The sequence below is a fragment of the Ailuropoda melanoleuca genome, chromosome 10 (assembly GCF_002007445.2).
Source record: "Ailuropoda melanoleuca isolate Jingjing chromosome 10, ASM200744v2, whole genome shotgun sequence".
NCBI classification, from domain to species: domain Eukaryota; kingdom Metazoa; phylum Chordata; class Mammalia; order Carnivora; family Ursidae; genus Ailuropoda; species Ailuropoda melanoleuca.
Window position 1 is genome coordinate 17,149,981 of NC_048227.1, and position 20,325 is coordinate 17,170,305.

The 20,325-nt window shown below is 46.1% G+C and overlaps 1 long non-coding RNA gene across 1 annotated transcript; it reads left to right on the forward strand.

Annotated features, from left to right (window-relative positions):
* The first annotated feature begins 8,551 nt into the window (after positions 1-8,551).
* On the forward strand, positions 8,552-16,549 carry LOC117804151. The gene is made up of 3 exons (XR_004628435.1): positions 8,552-8,840; positions 14,792-15,000; positions 16,251-16,549. It is a non-coding gene; the product is annotated as an uncharacterized LOC117804151 (long non-coding RNA).
* The last annotated feature ends 3,776 nt before the right edge of the window (positions 16,550-20,325 follow it).

Here is a 20,325-nt window from a genome sequence, read left to right on the forward strand (position 1 = left end):
TTTGCTCGCTTGAGAGATGTTGGAAGCATCTATGTGCCAGGCACTGTGCTGGGAGCTGGGCACCCAGCAACGGAGAGGGCAGACACTCTTCCTGCCTTGGTGGGGGCTTGCATGTCACGGCGGGAGGCCAGTGGGGCCCCAGCTCATCTACACGGGGCCAGTGTAGGTAGCTGCAGCCCTTGTACAGCGGCGTGGTATCCATTACAGGCTGGGTTTCAGCCCCACTCATCTGCCTTGCAACTTAGAGCATACACAGCCTTTACAGTGGCCCTGGAAACACCAATCAACGGAGGAAACATGACTTCTGAGTGTGAAAAGGGCTATGGAAAGATAGAGCAGGGAGATGTGAGAGAGGCTGAAGATGGGGAGGTGGTTTGATAAGGTGCTCAGGGAAGACCTCCAGGGGAGGTGACCTTGGAGCTGCCACCAGCAGGAGGAGGCGGCCGAATGATCTGGAGGGAGACTGCCCAGGAAGATGGATCAGTAGATGCAAGGGCCCAGAGTCAAGAACTAGCCGGCTTGTCTGAGGAAGACAGGGAGGACTGGAGGAGCAGGTCTTTAAGCTGGGTCTTAAGGAGAGCGCAGAGATTTTCCAGGGGCTCCTGAGCAGAGAAAGCGAGTAGATGCAGGACGGATGGTGAGGTGCAGGACAGGCAGACGGAGGTGACGTGGTCAGGGCTGTAGCAGGTAGTCATCGCGAGGCGCCTTTCCCGGGGCTCTGAGGCCGAAGGATGGATGGGAGGAGGATGGGACAGGAACCTGGGTCAGCTGAGGGGCTGAGGAGGCGGACGAGGGAGGAGAAGCTTGGAAGGAAACATCTATATTTGTTGAACTGAATTCCACTGGCTGGAAGGACAGATCTGCACCTCCTTGGCTAAGAGAAGGTGGGGGCTGGGGACACAGCCCCACACGGGGCAGCCTGGCAGATGGTGAGTGGGGGGCCGATATCCAGCCCTACCACTGCTCTGCCAAGCTTTGCGTCTTTAGTGCTGTGACAGCGTGGGGGTGTGTGTGTGTGTCGGGGGGGGTCACCTTTTGCTCATTGGTCAGCCTGAAGAGTGCCTTCTTAACATCAGTCCACTTAGAGGGGTGCCTTTTTTGAATTGGTCTGTCCAAAGAGGGTGACTGATTTCTGATTTGTGCAAAGGTGCCCCTTCGGCTGGGCTGGAAGGGGGGTTGGCCTGGGGCCCCAGGTTCTATTGTGGGCTCTGTTACAGTCCTGCTGTATGCTTTGGGTCAGTCTCTGTCCCTCTCAGGAACCACAAACCTATAGACTTAGCTAGAAGCCCGCTAAGCCAACCCCAACACTCCACAGATGAGGGAATGAGCTCAGAATGGGGCAGACTCCCTTGGGGTCGCAGAATGACTCACAGCAGAGCCGAGCACCTGGACTCTTGTCTCAGTGCTCTGTCTTTCCTGCTCCTTGTCTGCCCGGGCTGCTTGCCTTGGAGACTTGGTGTTTCCTTGAGGAGAGGAGAGGAAACGAGAGGGGACAGGAGGGAGCGTGGAGATTCAGGGAGGAGGAGGAGGAGGGAAGGCCAGGCCAGGCCAGGCTATGGCTCCCTGGGGTGGGAGTCAGAAAGGGTCAGGGTGTCCCAAGCCTCAGGGCGCCCCTTCCCCCCTCCCCTGGGCCCCATGGGTTGTCATTTGTGGATGTTAATTATTCATGATGCTGGTGCTTTGCCTGGTTTTAATGCACTCTGATGGCGTTCTCTAGCTAATGGGGAAAATCAATAGTTTTTAATTCTCAGTGGCTGTGAAGCTCTGTCTGTCTCTTGTTTGGGTGACTGGGCCTGGCTCTTGGGCTTGGGGGTGGGGTTGAAGGCTCAGACCAAGTTCATAGGGGTCTGAGACCCCACCTTTCTCCTACCCCTACCCTCTTCTGATTCCAGCTGGGGAGGAAAGACTGGGGACACCAGGCAGCTCTAACTCTGCCCCAAGCATCTTGGAGGGTCTGAGTCCTTAAATCTCAGCCATTCACTCCCTGCTCCAAGAGGGATGGTCCCTATGCCAGACCCATGGGCCGAAACATGCCAGCAGAGGCAGCCCCACCAGCTTGTGGGTGCTGGAGTTAGGCCTGCAGTCCTTGGTTCCTGTGTTTGCAGCCTGCCGGAGACTTTCCCTGCTTAGAACTCAAGGTCAGCCCCAGTCAAACCCCTGGGCTCAGGCCAGGCTCACAGACCTGCCCAGGGCCTGGGGGAAATCTGATCCAGGCCTCACATTCCCGAAGAGACTTCAATGTAAGCTCCTGATAGGATTTCTATGTGCAGTCATATATTCAGACATGACAATTTCCCTGATGGGACTGAGGACTGGGAACATTCATGGGACAGTAAGAGCATGTCCTGGTGTCCCATCTCAGACCACATCCTCCCCACAGAATCCCATGGGGTGCCCTGAGTCAATGTCCTTGATGAATCCTGTAATTATCTTGTGAACGGAACAACTATATTACACTGTACTTGGGTGTGTGTTAAAAGTGTTTATTAGGCAAGTGTAAACATTTAAGATACCCTTCGGTCTTCATAAGGCTGCTTTTGGCATTTCTTAATGTTTCCAGAACACAATGAACCTCCAGAAAAGGAACACAGGCCTTTCCCACGGGACCCAGGGCCCAGGCCTGGCTAGTTGGAAATAATCAGGCCATGGGCAGGGGCCGTCTGCTGGGTTCCTAGCCTAGTGCCATGGCCCTCTGGAACCCAGGGACCAGGATGTGGAGAACGGTGACTGCCAGGCCTCACCCAGGCCCCAACCTAGCCCTGGAGGATGTTCCCTGACATCCCCTTATTTTCCATTTAAGTCTCAGGTGTACAGAACTCTAATAAGAGAGTTACTCCATCCCTTTAGTTCGTGACACATTGCTGTTCTTGGTCCATGCAGGGCCCCTCCCAGTTTTTGTTCATTTCCCTATTCCCTTTCAGCCCCATGGATGGTAGATGGGCAAAATCTTCTGAGGTTTACTCCAAATACCCACCTTGGGGGCTCTCGGGAGAATTATGTGAGTCAGAGCATATACAGTAACTGGTCAGGAGAAGTTCCATCTCCCAGGCTGGCCCTCTCTCCCAGGGCTCTCCAAAGCTTGGACAAAATATCTTCCCCTTTGGCACACTGAGCATGGCTGTTTTTCAAAGTCCTTCACTCAAGACCTGCATGATCACTGAAATGAAGCTCCCAGTCTGGTGAAGACGCAAATATGAGCACCACTAAGCTCCCATTTCAATTTCAAGTTCAAGTTCAGTAGTCGCCAGGAGCAGGCTCTAGGCCAGGCCACGCGCTGGGCAGTGCACATGGGGACCCAGACAGGCCCAGAGAGGAAAGAGTCCCACCTGCGGGGGAGTCTCTGCCCAGTGGGGGTGGGTAGACAAAGGCTCTTCTCTCTCTCTCTTAATTAGGGTACAGCTAAGCCATTGTAACAAAGAGGCCCCACATTACAGGAGCTCCAACAAATCTTCTGATAAGTTAATTAGGAGCATATGCCAAAGTTTTATTTCAAGTTTGCCATGAGGAAAGAGGCTTATGACCAACTTGGTTCAAAGAGTCCTTTCCCTTTTATAGGGAAGAGAATGGTTAGGTATTCATTGTTGGACACAAGAAGATAGAATGTCTGATTCTGGATCATTAGCGGCACTGACTGGCTGACAGCTGAGTGGATGGGAACTCACTTCCTAGAAGAGGTCTTACTTGAATTAAAGTTTATGAGGGTGTTGTTCAAGCATTCTGTCGAGAATGCCAGTGTCTTCCCAGAGGAGCATGTGAATTACATCACAGGGAAAAAGTTTTGTGTCAATCCAGCTCTGGTCCAAGTTTATCACGAGGTGGAATTTTATTTCTCTTCGGGTAACAGTTCAGAGGTAGGTGATCCTCTTGGCTGAAGCTGGCTTATGAACACCCTATTCACGTTTTAGTCCTCAAGAGGGAGGAAAGATGGAGAGATGCAGAAGTGGCGTTCCTCACATCTACTCATATGGTCAGCAAGTATTTATTCCACCAGCTTGAAAGGAGACTGGGAAATTCAGCCTCTATCAGCACAGCAATATGCATAGCAAAAAAACTGGGTCAGGGGTGGAGTATTACTAAAAGGAATAAGGGAGATTAGGATACAATGAGCAGTCATGAAGTCCTAATTTATAGCTGAGGAACTAATCACTCCTCTCTGCTTCCTGCCACAAACTCTGTTTACCAGTCTATTTCTTGGTCATTTTAATTGAGGCAATATATGGAATCTATATTGGACCAAGAGGACAGAGGCTCCAAGATTTAGAGTATATGACATGTTTGAATCTATCAAGAAGAGATTTTCAGTTTTGTCAGGAGAATTTGAGAATGCATTAATAAAGGTGAAATGAAAAAATAAAGCAATTATTAACTCCAGGGAAAACAAAAAGTTGCACAATGAGGGAAATGTAATCATAGCATACGATGTGGCTGAGCTGTGAATATTATCTACGAAGGCATGATAATATAAATACTAAAAAATTATTTTACCCAAAAAGTGTATATGACTATATTGGGAGGATGAGGACAGGATGTTTGTGTGTGGGAGAGGCTGGGGTGAGGGTGTAAGAGAACTAAATTTCCATTTTCTATGTTAGGAAGTAAGATCAAAAGCAGAAAAATCAAGAAATAGGTGTATTGGCATGTTGTTTAGAATCTTGCCATTTAAAGAATGATCCATGGGCCAGCAGCATCAGCATCACCTGGAACTTGTTAGAAATGCAAGATGTTGGAACCCACCATAGACCTGCTGAATCAGAACCTGTATTTTAACAAGATCCCGGGTGATTCACGTGCTCCTTAAAGTTTGAGAAACCCTGACTTAGAAAGAGAATAGCAAACAGAAGGAACAGCTAAAAGAGTTGAGTTGGTTGCCTTTAGGAGAAGATCTGCAGTACAAAGAGATGAGGTAGGGGACTGCCAACTTTTTATATAAGCCCCGTAGCTTTATTTCAGTTTTAAACAATGTGGAAGATCTATGATGCTGAAAAAAAGTAAATCATGCTCATGATTTAAAATCCCAACAATACAAAATGGAATGCAAAGTCTTCCTCCTACTGGAGACCCACAGGCTTTCCTTTTGCCTTGTCAACCATTTCTACAGTATCCATTCTGAACTTTTCTTTGCATATCCAACCGATGTGCAAATGATTATCTTGTTTACTTTTTATGGATAAGAGCGCATGCAATACACTCTTTTGCATCCTACTATTTTTTACTCCCCAATATCTTGGAGATTGTTCCAAATAAGTGCATATAGATTTGCTTAATTCGTTTATAGGTTGGTTTTATAGGCAATTACAGGATGCCTAGTATTGTAATTTATTTAACTGCTCCCCTACTGATGGGAAATTAGGTTGTTTCCAGGCTTCCTCTGTTCCAGACAATGCCTCAATAAGCATTTTGTAACCACAATATAGTGGAGAGATAAGGAAATGGGCACTGGGCATAGCATGCCTGGAACTGGAAACCCACAGCTGCTGTGAAGGCTAGTTATTTCATCTTCATGTGCCTCAGTTTCTGTGAAATGGGAATAAAAACAGTACTTACCTCTAAGGTGGTTGGGAGGAATTTGTTCAACAAATATCTGTTGAGCATCTATTATGTTCCAGGCACTGATGTAGACATGAAGAATTCAGTAATGAATAAAACATCAAAATCCCTGCCCATGTGGAGTTTATATTCCAGTGGTGGGAGACAGATAATAAGCAAGATAAATTAATAAAATATATGATCATGAGTGCTAAGGAAGTGAAGCAAGGAAGAGGGATGGAGTGGGAGGTTTGTAATTTTAGATAGGGCGGTCACAGATGGCCTCACTGATACAGTGACACGTGAGTGACAGAGAGCTGGAAGGAGACAAGCAGTGAGTCATGTGAATACTGGAGGGAACAAGCTCCCGGCAAAGGATCAGGGATGGGGAACTCGCTCCTTCCCAAGACAGCGGCTGGCAATGGGAAGGGCCCCTTGCCTTCCACCCTTGAGCCCTAAGTCTGTCTTGGGGAGTCACACAAAATAGAACCCCTCCCCTGCATACAGCAGCCAGCAAGAGAGCTGCTGCCACGTGGTCCTGTGATATGCTGGGTGGATCCCTGGTACCCTTGAAGCCTGGATCCTTCTTCCGGAGTGGCATGTGGCTGGGAGGGGGAACGAGAAAGTGAGGGGCTGGGAATGCTATCTCTGAGTCAGTACCCCTGTGTGGGCTCCACTTTGCAAAGGTAAGTTTCACGGGCTGGGTGAGCTGTGTGTGGATCTCAGGTCTGGGACAGTAGCCCCTTTAGGACTCGTTGATCTCTCCTTCTGAACCCAAGTAAGATCAGTTCTAGAATTTCTCAGTAGACATCTTCGGGAAGGCAATTGGACCGAAAGAGGAAGGGGAAGAGGAGTTTGTTTTGAGGCAACAATGGAGAGCAGGGGTACTGTTGAATTTAGAATATGCTTATTTGGGACTTGTCGGGGATCTGATGAAGTGGTAGGAGAGCTAAAACCCCTCAAGCCACCCCTTAGCTTCACCATAGCAGCAGGGGCAGGAAAGGTCCTTCTCGTTCTCCAGCCTCAAAGTCTGTCTCTAGCGCCCCCTATGGGCAGAGTTTACACAGAGCGCTGACCCAGAAGAAAGCTGGTTTGCAGAACCCTGCATTGCAGAGTGAGTGTAAAGAGGTAAGTTTGAGCTTAATATCTGGCTTGAGGGCGTTTCAAATTAGTGAGGAAAAGATGGGCTACTCTATTTTCTTTCTTTTTCTTTTTTTTCTCTATTTTATTTGAAAAAGATAAATCCAGATCCTTACTCACTGGATACTTCACTCTTTAAAGCATAGGAAACATCAGATAGATCAAGATTTTCAAANCCTCTGCATTGCAGAGTGAGTGTAAAGAGGGAAGTTTGAGCTTAATATCTGGCTTGAGGGCGTTTCAAATTAGTGAGGAAAAGATGGGCTACTCTATTTTCTTTCTTTTTCTTTTTTTTCTCTATTTTATTTGAAAAAGATAAATCCAGATCCTTACTCACTGGATACTTCACTCTTTAAAGCATAGGAAACATCAGATAGATCAAGATTTTCAAAATTAAAACTAAAACTATAAAAGAATTAGGACAAAATATGAAGGAGTTAAAAAAAATCTCGATAGGAAAGTGTCTTGCTGGTGAGAAGTTCAGAAATTATAAATTTGACTATAAAAATGTTAAAATTTCTACACAGTAAAAACTACTGCAAACAAAATAAACACAAGTGGCCAACTATTTTTATTTATTTTTATTATTTTTTAAAGATTTTGTTTATTTATTTGAGAGGGAGAGAGAGAGTGTGTGTGAGTGAGACTGCAAGAGCAGGGGGAGGGACAAGCAGATTCCCTGCTGAGCAGGGAGCCTGGATGGATGCAGGGCTGGATCCCAGGACACTGGGATCACGACCTGAGCTGAAGGCAGACGCTTAACCGACAGAGCTACCCAGGCGCCCCAACAAATGGCCAACTATTTAAAGCATGCAATCCAAATAACGGATAAAGGCTAGTAGTAACCTTACTACAAAATTAGCTCTTATAAATCAGAAAGAGATGGCCCACGAACCCCATGGGACAAACAGCAAAGACAGAGAACTGGCCGTTCCAAAATAAAGAAATACGAAATGCAAACGAGTATGTGGGGAAATATACTCAGCTTGTCTTGTTCCTCGAGGGTCTTTGCACTTCCTGGTCTTTTATCTGGAACACTCTCGCCCCAGGTCGCAACACAGCTTGCCATTCAATTCCTTCAGGTCTGTGTCACTCAAGTGTCACTGTATCAAGTGACACTAAGGTCTCTAAGTGACCAGGGGCCTGAATTATAAGCTATCTCAGGTGGAAAGTCCCCTGTGCTGTCTTCAGGGGCAGGGATCCTCTCTGCTGCTATGAGATAAGGCTGTGGGGGTACCAGGCCATGCCAGCAGGTGAAGGGTTTTGATTTGATCCTAAGAGCAAGTGGAGACCAATGTGGAGTTTGAAAAGTTCCCTGTGGCTGATGGGGGGCAGGGCGGTGGTAAAGAATCCACACAGATGACACAGTGGTCCAGGGTAAAGGTGATGGTGACTTGGAGAGGACTGGTGGTAGTGACAATGGGGAGAAGTGAATGAATTAGAGAGATATTTAGAGGGTACATCTCAGGACTTGGTGAGGCTTGATGAAATGGAAGGCTTTAAGGATGATGTCCCAGCATCTGGCTCGCAATTTTAGACTGATGGTTTTACCGGTCACTGAGGATGGTATGGGGGACCAAGAAGGCAAGCCTGGCCTGATGGGAGCCATGGACCTTGGAAACACCTGGGTGGCACTGTGGAGCAAAAAGTTAGTGGTACAAAACGGAAGCTCCAAGGTGAGGTTTGGACAGACAGAGATTAAAGCCAAGGCTGTGTGTGATGTCAACTAGGGTCAGTGTGGAGTGAGAGGAACCCAGGCTTGAGGAACCCCAACACTGGATTGCCACATGGGGGAGGGACTGGAGGAGGGGAAGCCAGCATCACACAAGTCAGCTTTTTGAAAAGGAGGAAGGGAGAGTCAGTCAACACGCTGAATGCTATAAGGGGTCAAGGTACATGAAAACTTAGAAAAAGTCCACCGGATTGGACGCCAGAGAAACTCTTAATGCCAGGATTCTCAACGGCACTGTTGACATTTGGGGTGGATGACTCTGCGTTGTGCGGCCCATCCTGGGCCTTAGAGGGTGTTTAGAAAATCCTGACCTTTACTCTCTAGATGCTGGTAGCACCCCACCCCCCGCCGTGACAACGAAAATTGTTTCCAACATTGCCTGCTGTCCCCTGGAGGGCAAAATCACACCCGGTTGAGAACTCCTGCCTTGGCAGTGTTTTGGGTAGGCATGCAAATGGAGGCAGTGACATTAGACAGATGTTTCTAGAAGTTTGTGAAGTAGAGATGAGAAATAGGATAGTAACTGGAGAGGACAAAGGACAGAACTTTGAAAATGTGTAAATAATGGGGACGCCTGGCTGCCTCGGTCAGAAGAACGTGCGACTCCAAATCTCGGGGTCGTGGGTTCGAGCCCCACGTTGGGTGTAGAGATTATGTAAATTAACAAAAACTTAAAAAAAGAGAGAAAATGTATAAATGATGATGAAATGTCAACCTTTTGGATTTTTTGTCCTCTCTTCAGTAAGTGAAAAATAGCATCTTGGTATGGGTTTGATGTGCATTTCATTTCCCTTTTTATGATGGAACTTGGCAGCTTTTCATAGGTCTGGGGAAATTATTCTGTAGAGACTATTTTATATTTTTAATCCATTTTTCTATTGGTTCATTGGTCTTTTTATTATTGATTTTTAAGGGCTGCACGTATGAAGCAGGAGAGTTCTTCGTTTGTGATTTGAGTTACGCATATTTTTCCCTAGTTTGTCATTTTTCTTCTGACTCTAGGGAGCCGAAAGAGACATGGGCACGTGTGTGCATTCTGAGGGGTTTTGCATATTTGTACAATTCTTGTGATTGACAATATGTCACCATCTATCAAAATTACGGGTGCGTTTATCCTTGACTCAGCAGTCTTGCTTCTGGGAATTTATGCTATGGAGCTACTTGGCGTGGATAAAAATGTGTGTGTGTGTGTGTGTATGAGTGTGAGTGTGTGTGTTCGTTGGTCATTGTTGCTGTTGACTTTTTTCTCACAAGACTGGAAATAGCCCAATAGGGCACAGATTAAATAAACCATGGTAGATGCATAAACGGAATATTTTGCTGCTATAAAAAAATGAAGAAAGTTTCTATGTACTGTAATGGAAAGATCGCTAGAATATACCGTTAAGTGGAAAAAAAAAAGGCAATGGGAGGAAGTGTGTATTTGGTGTGCCATCTTTTGTGTAAGTCATGGGGGAAATGAGAAATATGAAAATATTTCTGTCTTTGCTTATATTTGCATAAAAAACACTGGGGAAAACAGTAAAATGTGGTTCCACAAGGGGATAGAGTATGGGGAGGGTGGGGAACAGGGATGAAAAATGTAACTTCATTTTTGTTTTTAGGGTTTTTTTTTTTTTAACTGATGAATTACCTTTAAAATTTAATGGAATGGGTGCAGTTGAAAGGGGTTGAAAATATAGAAGAGAGACGTTTTCAAGAAGGTGGGAGAGGGTGGGATTCAAGGCCCTGGTATAAAGGTAGGGATTTGCCTCAGTTTCTCCATCTGTAAAATGAGGGTTCTCCGTAACCATGAAAGGCATCCAGAATTGATCTTTGTCAGACATAACTCTTGTCTCTTCTCTGAAGCCCAGGGCAATCTGGCTGCAGGGACAGGCCTTGTCTTCAACTCCTTTAAGGGCATCATGGGAGGTCGGTCGGTGGTCATTGGAGGGCCTGAGCCAGTCCCAGCCTCCTGGCAGGAGAGGGAGGGAGGCCAGGAGAGAGGCTGTGGGCCCGCAGCCAGTGCTTTGTCAGTCTGCCCACACCCTTCTCCAGCTACACCAAGCCCACGATGGGGACAGATTGGCCCTAAATTTAGCTGCAAAGCAGCCCCAGAGGGAGTTGTTGAGAAGCAATGTGAACAGCGCCCTTGGCCTGTTAAGCCCCTTGCTTCACAAGAGAGGAAACTGAGTCACAGCAAGGGCAGGAGTGTGATTTACGCAGGGCTGTATCACAAGGTAGGCCTGGCTCCGGTGAGCAAGTGTGTGTGCGGGCTGAGTGGCGTCCCCTCCTACAGTGCGTGTGCTGAGGGCCTGACCCCCGCAGCTCGGTGCGCAACCGTATTTGGAGATGCGGCCTTTAAAGAGGTGAGGAAGGGAAGAATGAAGTCATTTGGGTGGGCCCTGATCCAGTACGACTGGTGTCCTTTGAAGAAGAGGAGATTGGGACACAGAGACACAGAGGGAAGACCATGTGAAGACAGGGAGAAGATGGCCGCCTACACGCCATAGAGGGAGGCCTGCTGACACTTTACTTTTGGCGTTCTAGCCTCCAGAATCGTGAGAAAATGCGTTTCTGTTCCTTAAGCCATGCGGCCTGTGGCACTTTGTTTGATATAGTGCATCTCCCATTCACGTCAAATACATCCGGAGCTGGCAGGCCACGTCACAGAGACTCAGGCCCCACTTTCTCTCCCACTTTGTTTTCAAGGTCACCTCTTGGACCAAGATGGCTGCCGGAGCTGCCTATGCCAGGTAGCAACAAGGAGGAAGGGACAAAGAGCACGTGCCTCCCTTTGTTTGTTTGTTTGATATTTATTTATTTGAGAGAGAGAGAGAGAACGAGTGGGGGGAGGGCTCTGCAGAGGAAGAAAGAGAATCTTAAGCAGACTTCAGGTGCAGTGCAGAGCCCGACTCGGTTCAATCTCATGACCCTGAGACCATGACCTGAGCCAAAATCATGAGTCAGATGCTTAACTGACTTGAGACCCCAGGATCCGCAGGTCCCTCCCTTTCAAGGTGACTTCCTATAAATCCCACAGAGCGGTTTTGTAACATCTTGCTGGCTACCGCGTAGTCACACGATCACACCTTGCTGCAAAGGAGTCTGGGAAATGTGTTCTGCAAAAAGTAAGAGTTTATTCCTAAGAGACAAGGGGAGAATGGATGCTGGGGGAGGCGACCAGCCATCTCTGTCACGGACTGTCACCTCAGTCCACATACCCAAGGGTGCATGAATAGCCTTCTCTACGTTTTTTGTAATTCACTATCATTTCTATTGGAGGCCAAGATGGCTCTTGTAACTTTCTGTGTGAATGTGTCTAATTCCTGGGTGGCTTTTGAAGTGCCCAGCTATGGTGGGCAGTGTCGGTCCTGAAGTCCATGCAGGGGTGCCCAAGACCTCCATTCTCAGCCATCTATCCCTGACCCTCAGCTTACACAGGTCACTTAGTTTCTGTCTGTGTAGCTACGTTGGCCTCTCCTGGACCATCGCCAAGGCTAGGGGATCATTCCGCTGCTCTCATGCCCGCTGGGAACCAAGGTACTCTGGGAAGCATTTTTTCCATCTGCTCTTAGACTTCTCAAACCTTTCTTTGGAGTCTTGCTGCCTCCCCCACAAGAAGTAGGGTTCAGGGCCTGGCCTTCAGAGACTTCCCAAACTCTCTCTTTTTTCATTACATCTCTTCTTTCTCTTTTTCCGTATGCCCCAGGGAAATATTCCTGATCTGAAGGTGGCAAACCCTATTTTTGGCTTTTATGTTTCTCTGATAAGGACTTAAAGTATTGAGACATAAAAGCCAGACTCATGGCTTTTTCTGTTTCTCACTTTTTCACAACCCTCTCTTGAGGTGACAAGCACAGCTTTTAGCTTGATGGCAGGGAAGAAAAAAATATCAGGAAATTAAAAAGAACAGAGGTTGATGTCCCCAAATTATTATTCTACTATATTTACAATAAAATTTCCTGTGGTTGATGCTGTTTGGTATCCCTCACTCCTTCTCTCATTCTACTGTCACTGTAGTCTAGTAAACTAGACTGTCTCCTTTTCTAGCTGCTCTTGCAGCTTAGGGAAGCTGTATTTCTCAGTTCTGATCAGTAAGATGGGAGCAGAAGGCTGCTCAAGGTTTATAGGAAGGCTTTTTCTTTATAAAAAAAAAAGGGGGGGCAGGTGTGGCTGGCACATTCTCTTTCCCTCTGCTTCTTACTTAGAATGTGAACATAATGTCTGGAGCTGCAGCAGCCAGATTGCCACCATGAGGGCAAGGCTAAGAAAATCATAGAGATTCCATAGCACCATTGAGCAGCTGAGTCTACACAGTGTCATATCACTTATTTACTATTATGCAAAAAAAGTCCTCATTTTTAAGTCTTTGTTACTTGTTGCTGAAGCATTCCTAATGTATATACTATCATTGTATTTAAATTAGCACAAGTGGGTTTTTGCTTGTTGCCACACACGTTGCCTAAACAGTGGTGGCCTCTTGAATTCTGGGTCATGTGGATGCAAGACAGTTCCTAACCATGCTCCAGCCTGCTCCGCCCAGGCCCAGCCACCAGTTCTGTCCCAGTGGTTCCCATGCCAGGCTCTATTTGTCAAAATGAGTCATGTAGATAAGATAACGTTGCTCAGGGGAACTGAACAGAATATCTTGCTCCTTCAAGCAGGCTGGAGGATGGGGATAGCTCACCAACTATCATCAACCTTGGGACCTACCATATCTTTTTGGCTCCCTTTGTCCAACAGAGGCCTCCATTCACTGGATGTTTGAAGAAAATCCTGCCTACTAAAGTTTTTTTTTTTTAGATTATTTATGTATTTATTTGACAAAGATAGACAGCCAGCGAGAGAAGGAACACAGCAGGGGAGTGGGAGAGGGAGAAGCAGGCTCCCAGCAGAGGAGCCTGATGTGGGGCTTGATCCCAGAACGCTGGGATCACGCCGAGCCGAAGGCAGACGCCTAACAACTGTGCTACCCAGGCGCCCCTACTAAAGGTTTCTACAGGATGTGTCCTGATACGTTGGGCAGGTTCTTGACTGCTTCAAAAGGAGGTGTCAGGCTGAGGTCTCCCTTTATGTGGGGAAAAATCATTTTGCTAGTCTCTTCCTTCTGCATCCTTCCTCACCAGAGGTCATCAAGATCTGGAAATAGAGGATACAGACATCTGGGACTTCAAATTAGATTCCACCCAGCTTAAAAATGATGGCTCAACTAAAGCTAACCTAGAATAAGTCATAGGATCCTTTCCAGAACAATTCAGGAAGAAAATCATTCTTTCTATTAGACTTATTCCTGAGAGGGTAAGAGTCTGGTACAGCAAGGGGACACCACTAGGGGAGAGCTTGGCCAAGAGCAAAGGATCAACTAAGAGACAGTGAGATCAAATTCCAAGGCCCTGGTAGGAGTCCCTGGATCAATCTATGCCTGAAGGCCACTTCTACCCAGACTTTTAATATATATGAATCAGAATATATACCTGTTTTGTTAGATCCAATTTGAATTGCTTTTCTCTCATACAAACTAAAACAGTTTTGAGAATTTCAGTCCATGACAAATAGTGTGGCAGGTGAGCAATTAGGCTGACACCGAAAGCCCACATTGCCTGCTGTTGAATCCAGTGCAGCATGCTGATTGACCAGAGCCTGAATCCCAAAATGTCCCTGGGAGAATTCGTGTGCACATATCTTCTCTTGATGTTTGAGCTCTGCCTTGTCTCTGTGGATTTCCCAGACCATTGGGTTCAACCCGGAGTGCATTTCTCTGCTCTCCACATTTGACTGTGCAGTGCATTTGGCATGGAAGTGTGTGCCATTTCATTCCGTTCTAGTCCTGAGCTGGTCTTTACATCTTGGCAAACTTGGGCTGCTCTTCAACTTTTCTCTTTTGATGTAAACTCCTCCAGGCCAAGGGCTGGCTCTTATCCATTTCATTTTCCCGCACAGCTCAGCGCTCAACACACAGATGGAACTTTTTGGTGGCAGCATGGAACAATGGAACAATGGCCCTGAATCCTGGCTTGGCCACTTACTAGCTGGGTGACCTTCAGCAGATCACTTACCTATTCTGAGCCTCAGGAAGGTGATTATGAAGACTACACAATATCACCTGTCATTCATTTGTTCATTCAGTATTTATGGAGCTGGCGCTCTGTGTAGGCGGGGGGTTAGCGGCTGAAAGTACAATGGCAAGTGTAACACTCAAGATATACTTTGGTTGGTGGTAAGCAGTAGCAGCAAACCCTGTTTGTATTTTCATTCTGACAGGTAGACCTCATTTCTTGGCTTCCTTTGCAGTTAGGTGGGGCCATGTGACTACGTTCTGGCCAATGGAATTTGGGGAGAAACTGATATATGACCTTTCTTCCCCTTAAGAACTTCTGGGGCAATCCTCCACATTCTCTTCTTGTTTGCCAGCAGGTGCAGAAGACCTGATGACTCCAGGGACCCGAAGGGAGTGTTGAGACCCAAGATGGAAAGGGCCTGGGACCCTGAATGACTTGCCAACCCTCCATGATTGTGACATGAACAAGAAATAAACTTCGACGGTGTTAAGCTACTGAGATTTTAGGTTGTTACCGCAGCAGAGTGTACCCTGACGTCAACCGTGGCCAACTTAAGCAAAAGTGAATTTCTTGGAAGGAAATGGGCTGTTCATAGGGTCAACAGGAACCTTAAAAGTGGGTGGGCAGCTTCAGAGGCTAGGAAGGAGGACTTGGCCCCTAGAATGGACACACATCTGGAAGTCCAAACATTTCTTTTTGTCCCAATATTTAAATTCCTGGGAGGGAGGCCCATCTGGTCTACTTCGGGCTAAATGTTACTCCTGTAGGCTAGAGGAGAGAAAATTTTTTATTTCAACCCCTACTTACTGTATTTAATGAGTGGAGGAAAACCTCAGAAGGGGATCCAGGGGGTGATGGATGTTGGGGAGGCTGAACGCAAGTGCTCCCCGCAACAAACACATTCCCTTTCCTCTTAGAGCTCCAGCCACAGGGAGGTGAAGTGCAGACTAATCATGTCCTCCCACAGTGCAGCGCAATGACTGGGGTGACCTCAGTGATGGACAAGGATAGGCCACCCAGTTTTGGGTAAAGAGGTTAAGGAGAGCTTCTCAGAGGAAGTGATATTTGATCTTGGGCTGGAAGTCTGGTAGAAATCTACTATGTAAAGGGAAAGGGGGTGGCAAACGAGTGAACAAATATAAAGGTTAGGAGTTACCGCAAGAAATGTGAATTTCTCTTTTCTTCCTTCTCACTGAGCATGCAGGACTTGGAATCAAGGGAAACGCCCTCCTCAATTTTCAGTCATCTCAAAATGGAAAAAGGGAGGTTTCCTTCATACAGATTTTCTTTTTTAAAAAAGTAATCTCTACACCCAACGTGGGGCTTGAACTCACGACCCCCGAGATCAAGAGTTGCACGCTCTACCAACTGAGCCAGACAGGTGCCCCTCAGATGATACAGTTTTATACCTGGAAAACCTAAGTGAATCTGCTGGGAAAGTAAAACAAAATAAAACAAAACAATAAAAATACTCGGTTGGCTGGGTCCAAAATTTAACGAAGGAAATCAATAGCTTCCCTATTTTTACTAACAACCACCACTTAGAATAGATAATGGAAGTGGTGACCCCCATCTACAACAGCAGCACAAAAGGTAAAAGACCCAAAAATAAACTTCATAAGAAATGCACAAAATCTATGTGAAGGAGGGACATCTGGCCAACTCAGTTGGAACAGTTTGCAACCCTTGATCTTGGGGTCGTGAGTTCGAGCCCCACATTGGGCGTAGAGATTACTTAAAAAAAATCTGTATGAAGGCAACTTTAAAATGAATGATACAAAAGAACACTGAATTTATTTATCTTTTTCTAGGCTTTGTCTGGAGCCCGGAAGCAGCTACCCAGGTCCTTCTCCTGGTCTCCTTGTGTCCTCGTGCTGACGGGGACCCTGGGTTTGCTGTCTTCTTAGTGTCACCTTACTGGACTTGGTGCTGCTCTGGCTGTCCTGGCCAGTTGTGGGCACTTCTTTTGTATCATGCATCATGTTCTGGCAACAGGTCTGGCGTCTTTCTGGGAACTAAGTCACCTTACTCCGTGCCTGGTTTGGGTTTGGCTTCTCCGGTCTCAAACAACAGCTTGGATTCCTACCTCACGCCATACACCAAAATAAATTCTGTGTAGATCAAAGATTTACCTGTGTTTTTTTTTATTAAAGGTATAAAAGTACTGGAAGAGAGTGTGGGTAAATTCCTTTAAACATTGGCACAGAATCATCCTTATTAAGTATGACTCAAAATTCAGAAGCTATTAAAGATCGATTAATTCAACCATAAAAAAATCGAAACATCTTCATTGAAAAGCAAAGCCATAAGCAAAGTCAAAAGAAAAAATCTGGGGAAAATATTTGCAAGACAATATCACAAAGGGTTAACCTCCCTATTGCATAAAGAATTCTTAGAAATGTGGCCAAAGAACCCAACGACTCAAGAGCAAAGAGGAACAAAGTACAAAAACGGACAGTTCACACACACACAAAAAAATCACGATGTCAGGGCACCTGAGTGGATCAGTCAGTTAAGTATCTGACTTCGGCTCAGGTCATAATCTCCGGGTCCTAGGATCAAGCCCTGTGCTGGGCTCCCCACTCAGCGGGGAGTATGCTTGTCCTTCTCCCTCTTCCTCTGCCTCTCCCCCTGCTTGTGCTCTCTCTCTCAAATAAATAAATGAAATCTTCAAAAAAAAAAAAAAGAAAAAAAGAAAAAAATTGTGATGTCACCTCTTAGATCTGCAAAAAACCAGAAGATTGACAGTATATTCTATTGGCCAGTCTGTGTGGAAATAGATACTGTCTGTGTAGCTGGTAAGAGTGGACAACTCCTGCTGAGGGTGATTCAGGAAAATCCATTGAGTCACAGAGGCATTTACCCTTTGACGTAGTAATTCTACTTTTGTGAATTTCTCCTATAGATACACCCGCACATTTACGTGTATGCATAAGATTATTTTTTACAGCATTGGTTTTGTTAACAGAAGAAGAGAAACCACATTATCTTGGTCACATGCTTACCCCTGACACCAAGGAGTGGGGTCAGCCCCACCCAAACTTCAAAAACTGAGTATAAAGGAAAGGTGGTCCTTCATGGCAAGACTGGTTATCAGAAGGGACATGAAAAAAAAAAACAACCCAGATATATACCCTTCTTGTTTCACGTGATGGAGACAACTTTGTTTATCGAATGCTCCAGAGCAAACATAGGTGACACAGCACTTGGGTGTGGTCAAGTAACCAGCAGTGGTGGGTCAACCACCTTCTGCTGATGGTGGGTTCCATTAATGTGAGGGCCCTTTGTGCTGCCCATGATGAGTGTGAATATACAATTATGGGCTAGCATCACGGGCAATGTTGAGGTGCCTCTCTGCGTACTAGTGAGGAGAGAAACTTGAGATTTGGAATGAAATTCTGGAGGGAAGAAAGATAAAGTTGACAGCCAGCCATTATGAGGGGTGAGGGGGCTAAAGCAAGAATAATCTAGTAGCAGTCTGGCGGATGAAGGATTGCAGAAAATCTCAGAAAATGGGAACGAAAGCTTTAGATCATTTGCTACGGAATATGTGATATAAGTCCTTCCTTCTGCATCCTTATGAAATCTGCAGTAAAGATGGGTCCCTATTGCTTTGGTGCAGGGTTTCTCTGTCGAGGGCAATACTGCCTCCAGGAGCACTGGAAACATGTGGGCTTGGTTTTACCTGTCATAATGACCGCTGGGGGTTGGGGGCATGGTCCTTACTGACTTGGTGACCAGGACCACGTCACCTGGTGAGATGTCTCTTGCGCAAGGCCAGTTGTACCCCCACTGGAAACACTGCTTTGGTGTGAGTGGATTGTTATGGGGAACTTAAAGGTGTTCAGAATTTTGTATCCGGGTTGAAATTGGACAAAACCAAAGCACACAGGAGCAGGGGTCAGAGGAACAGCTGATACCTGGGTCGCACCTGTATTGAAGACTTTGACGATGCATATAATCATCACTTAATGCGTCTTTCATATCTTTCTTCATTACAGCTTTAGTTTATTTCCTCATTTGTCATCTGCTTCGTAATAAGCTGTCCTTTTAATTTTCTGCATTTTACATTTATTTTTTATTAGCTCTAATCTGCATATAATACAGAGGTATTTTGTACTCGATTTGTATTCATTGGTCCACAGACCAGGGCTCATCTTCTCTTTTGTCAGCACCGTATTTTTGGATCCATTTGTGATCTTTTATTATCCTCCCCATTTTTGTGTGCCATTAAAAAAGTAATTATTGTTCCATAACACACTGGATTTCCTAAATTTAGATCTCGTTCGGGAAATAATTTAGATAAAAATAACTCTTACACACATTGTTCAGAATTGAGGTATTGCAATATCACAGACTTTTTTCTGTTAGTTATACATATGTCCTGCTTTAGCACTTTGTCATTTTTTCCAAAGTTTACCATGCCAACAGAAATCCATTTTGGCAATTAGCTCACAGTGAAGGTGGTGAGTTGGGCTCAAGCTGGAGGGTCTCTAACCTGAAGGTCCCCTGGGATTCACTGAAGCCTGGAGACCTGGGTGTGTTTTTGGGTTGGATGAGGTGTGACCTTGCACAACGTAAGCCTGAGGTACTTCCTGTCTTTTAAGGACCCAGTCAACAGAGATGGGCCAGGTCTTATGTTAGGGGGTTGCCCAGTGGCGGACTGGAGTTATAGGCAATTGATTTTTCATAGTCCTCCAAGAAAGGAGCTGTGATGGCTCCTCATTTTATGAGTCTCCTCAAAGGTCAGACCCTTACTATAGTGTTCTGGTTCTATATTGTTATATCCCCAAATGTAATGGCTTAAAATAACACCTCATTATTATCCCTTGTAGTTCCACACCTTTGATGGGGCCTAGCTGGGTGGCTCTCATTTGGGGTCTCCCATGCAGGTGCAGTCAGAGAGGTGCTGGGGGCTGGAGTCTTCCCAAGTCGTGACTGGGCTCAACAGTCCAAGATGGCCTCTTCACTCACATGGCTGGTGCCTCAGCTGCGCTGTGAAGGATGGATACTCTTTCTTTGCACATGGTCTTTCCATATGTCTGGCTAGAACTTTCTCACAGCTTGGTGTTCTCAGGTAATCAGACTTCTTACATGCTCGCTGGCTTGTCCCAAAGAAAATATCCTAAGAAACCCAAGCAAAAACTGTACAGCTTTTTAAGACCTAACTTTGGAAGTCATGTCCCATTCCGTTCCATTTTACTGGTCAGGAGGGAATTCATAGGGCCAACCCAGAGTCAAGGTCAGGGGACTACACAAAGATGGGAATTCTGACAGACATGGTTCAGTGGGTTCTGACAGACATGGTTCTTTGTAGACCGTCTACCACACATAGTCTTGTGTGCTAGTCAGGATAGGCCAGGTTGTGGTGTGGTAACCAACCACCCCTAAATCCCAGTGCCTCAAAACACAAAGTTTGTTTCTTGCTCGTTCTGCTGGCCTAGTGTGTTGAAGGCAGGGTTCTGCCCCATGTAGTCATTCCATCTCACGGTGCCCCAATCTCAACATGCTGCCTCAGCGGTCACTATGGCAGGAGAGAGTGGAATCAGAGGGACTTGGACAGGCAAGGAAGTGCCTTGGCCCAGAAGTGCCATGGTCATTTCACCCAGTTGCCATTGTCCTGTCCAACTGCAAGAAGTGGGGAAGTATAAAGCTCCCTTGTACTTGGAAGAGACTGAGGCAGCTGTCGCTGAGCATTAGTAGTCTCTCTCCCATCATGCCCTGCGCATGGATAATTCCTGTTGGATATTTCTGGCGGATGTCACAATAGGTAAGTCTTCAGACAAGATTTCTCCCTTAATCGTATTGATTAATGTTTGTAAATAGCTATTTATTTACACGAGGAGGTCATTCAGGAGGAGGCATTTGAATTGGGTCTTTAGGGGC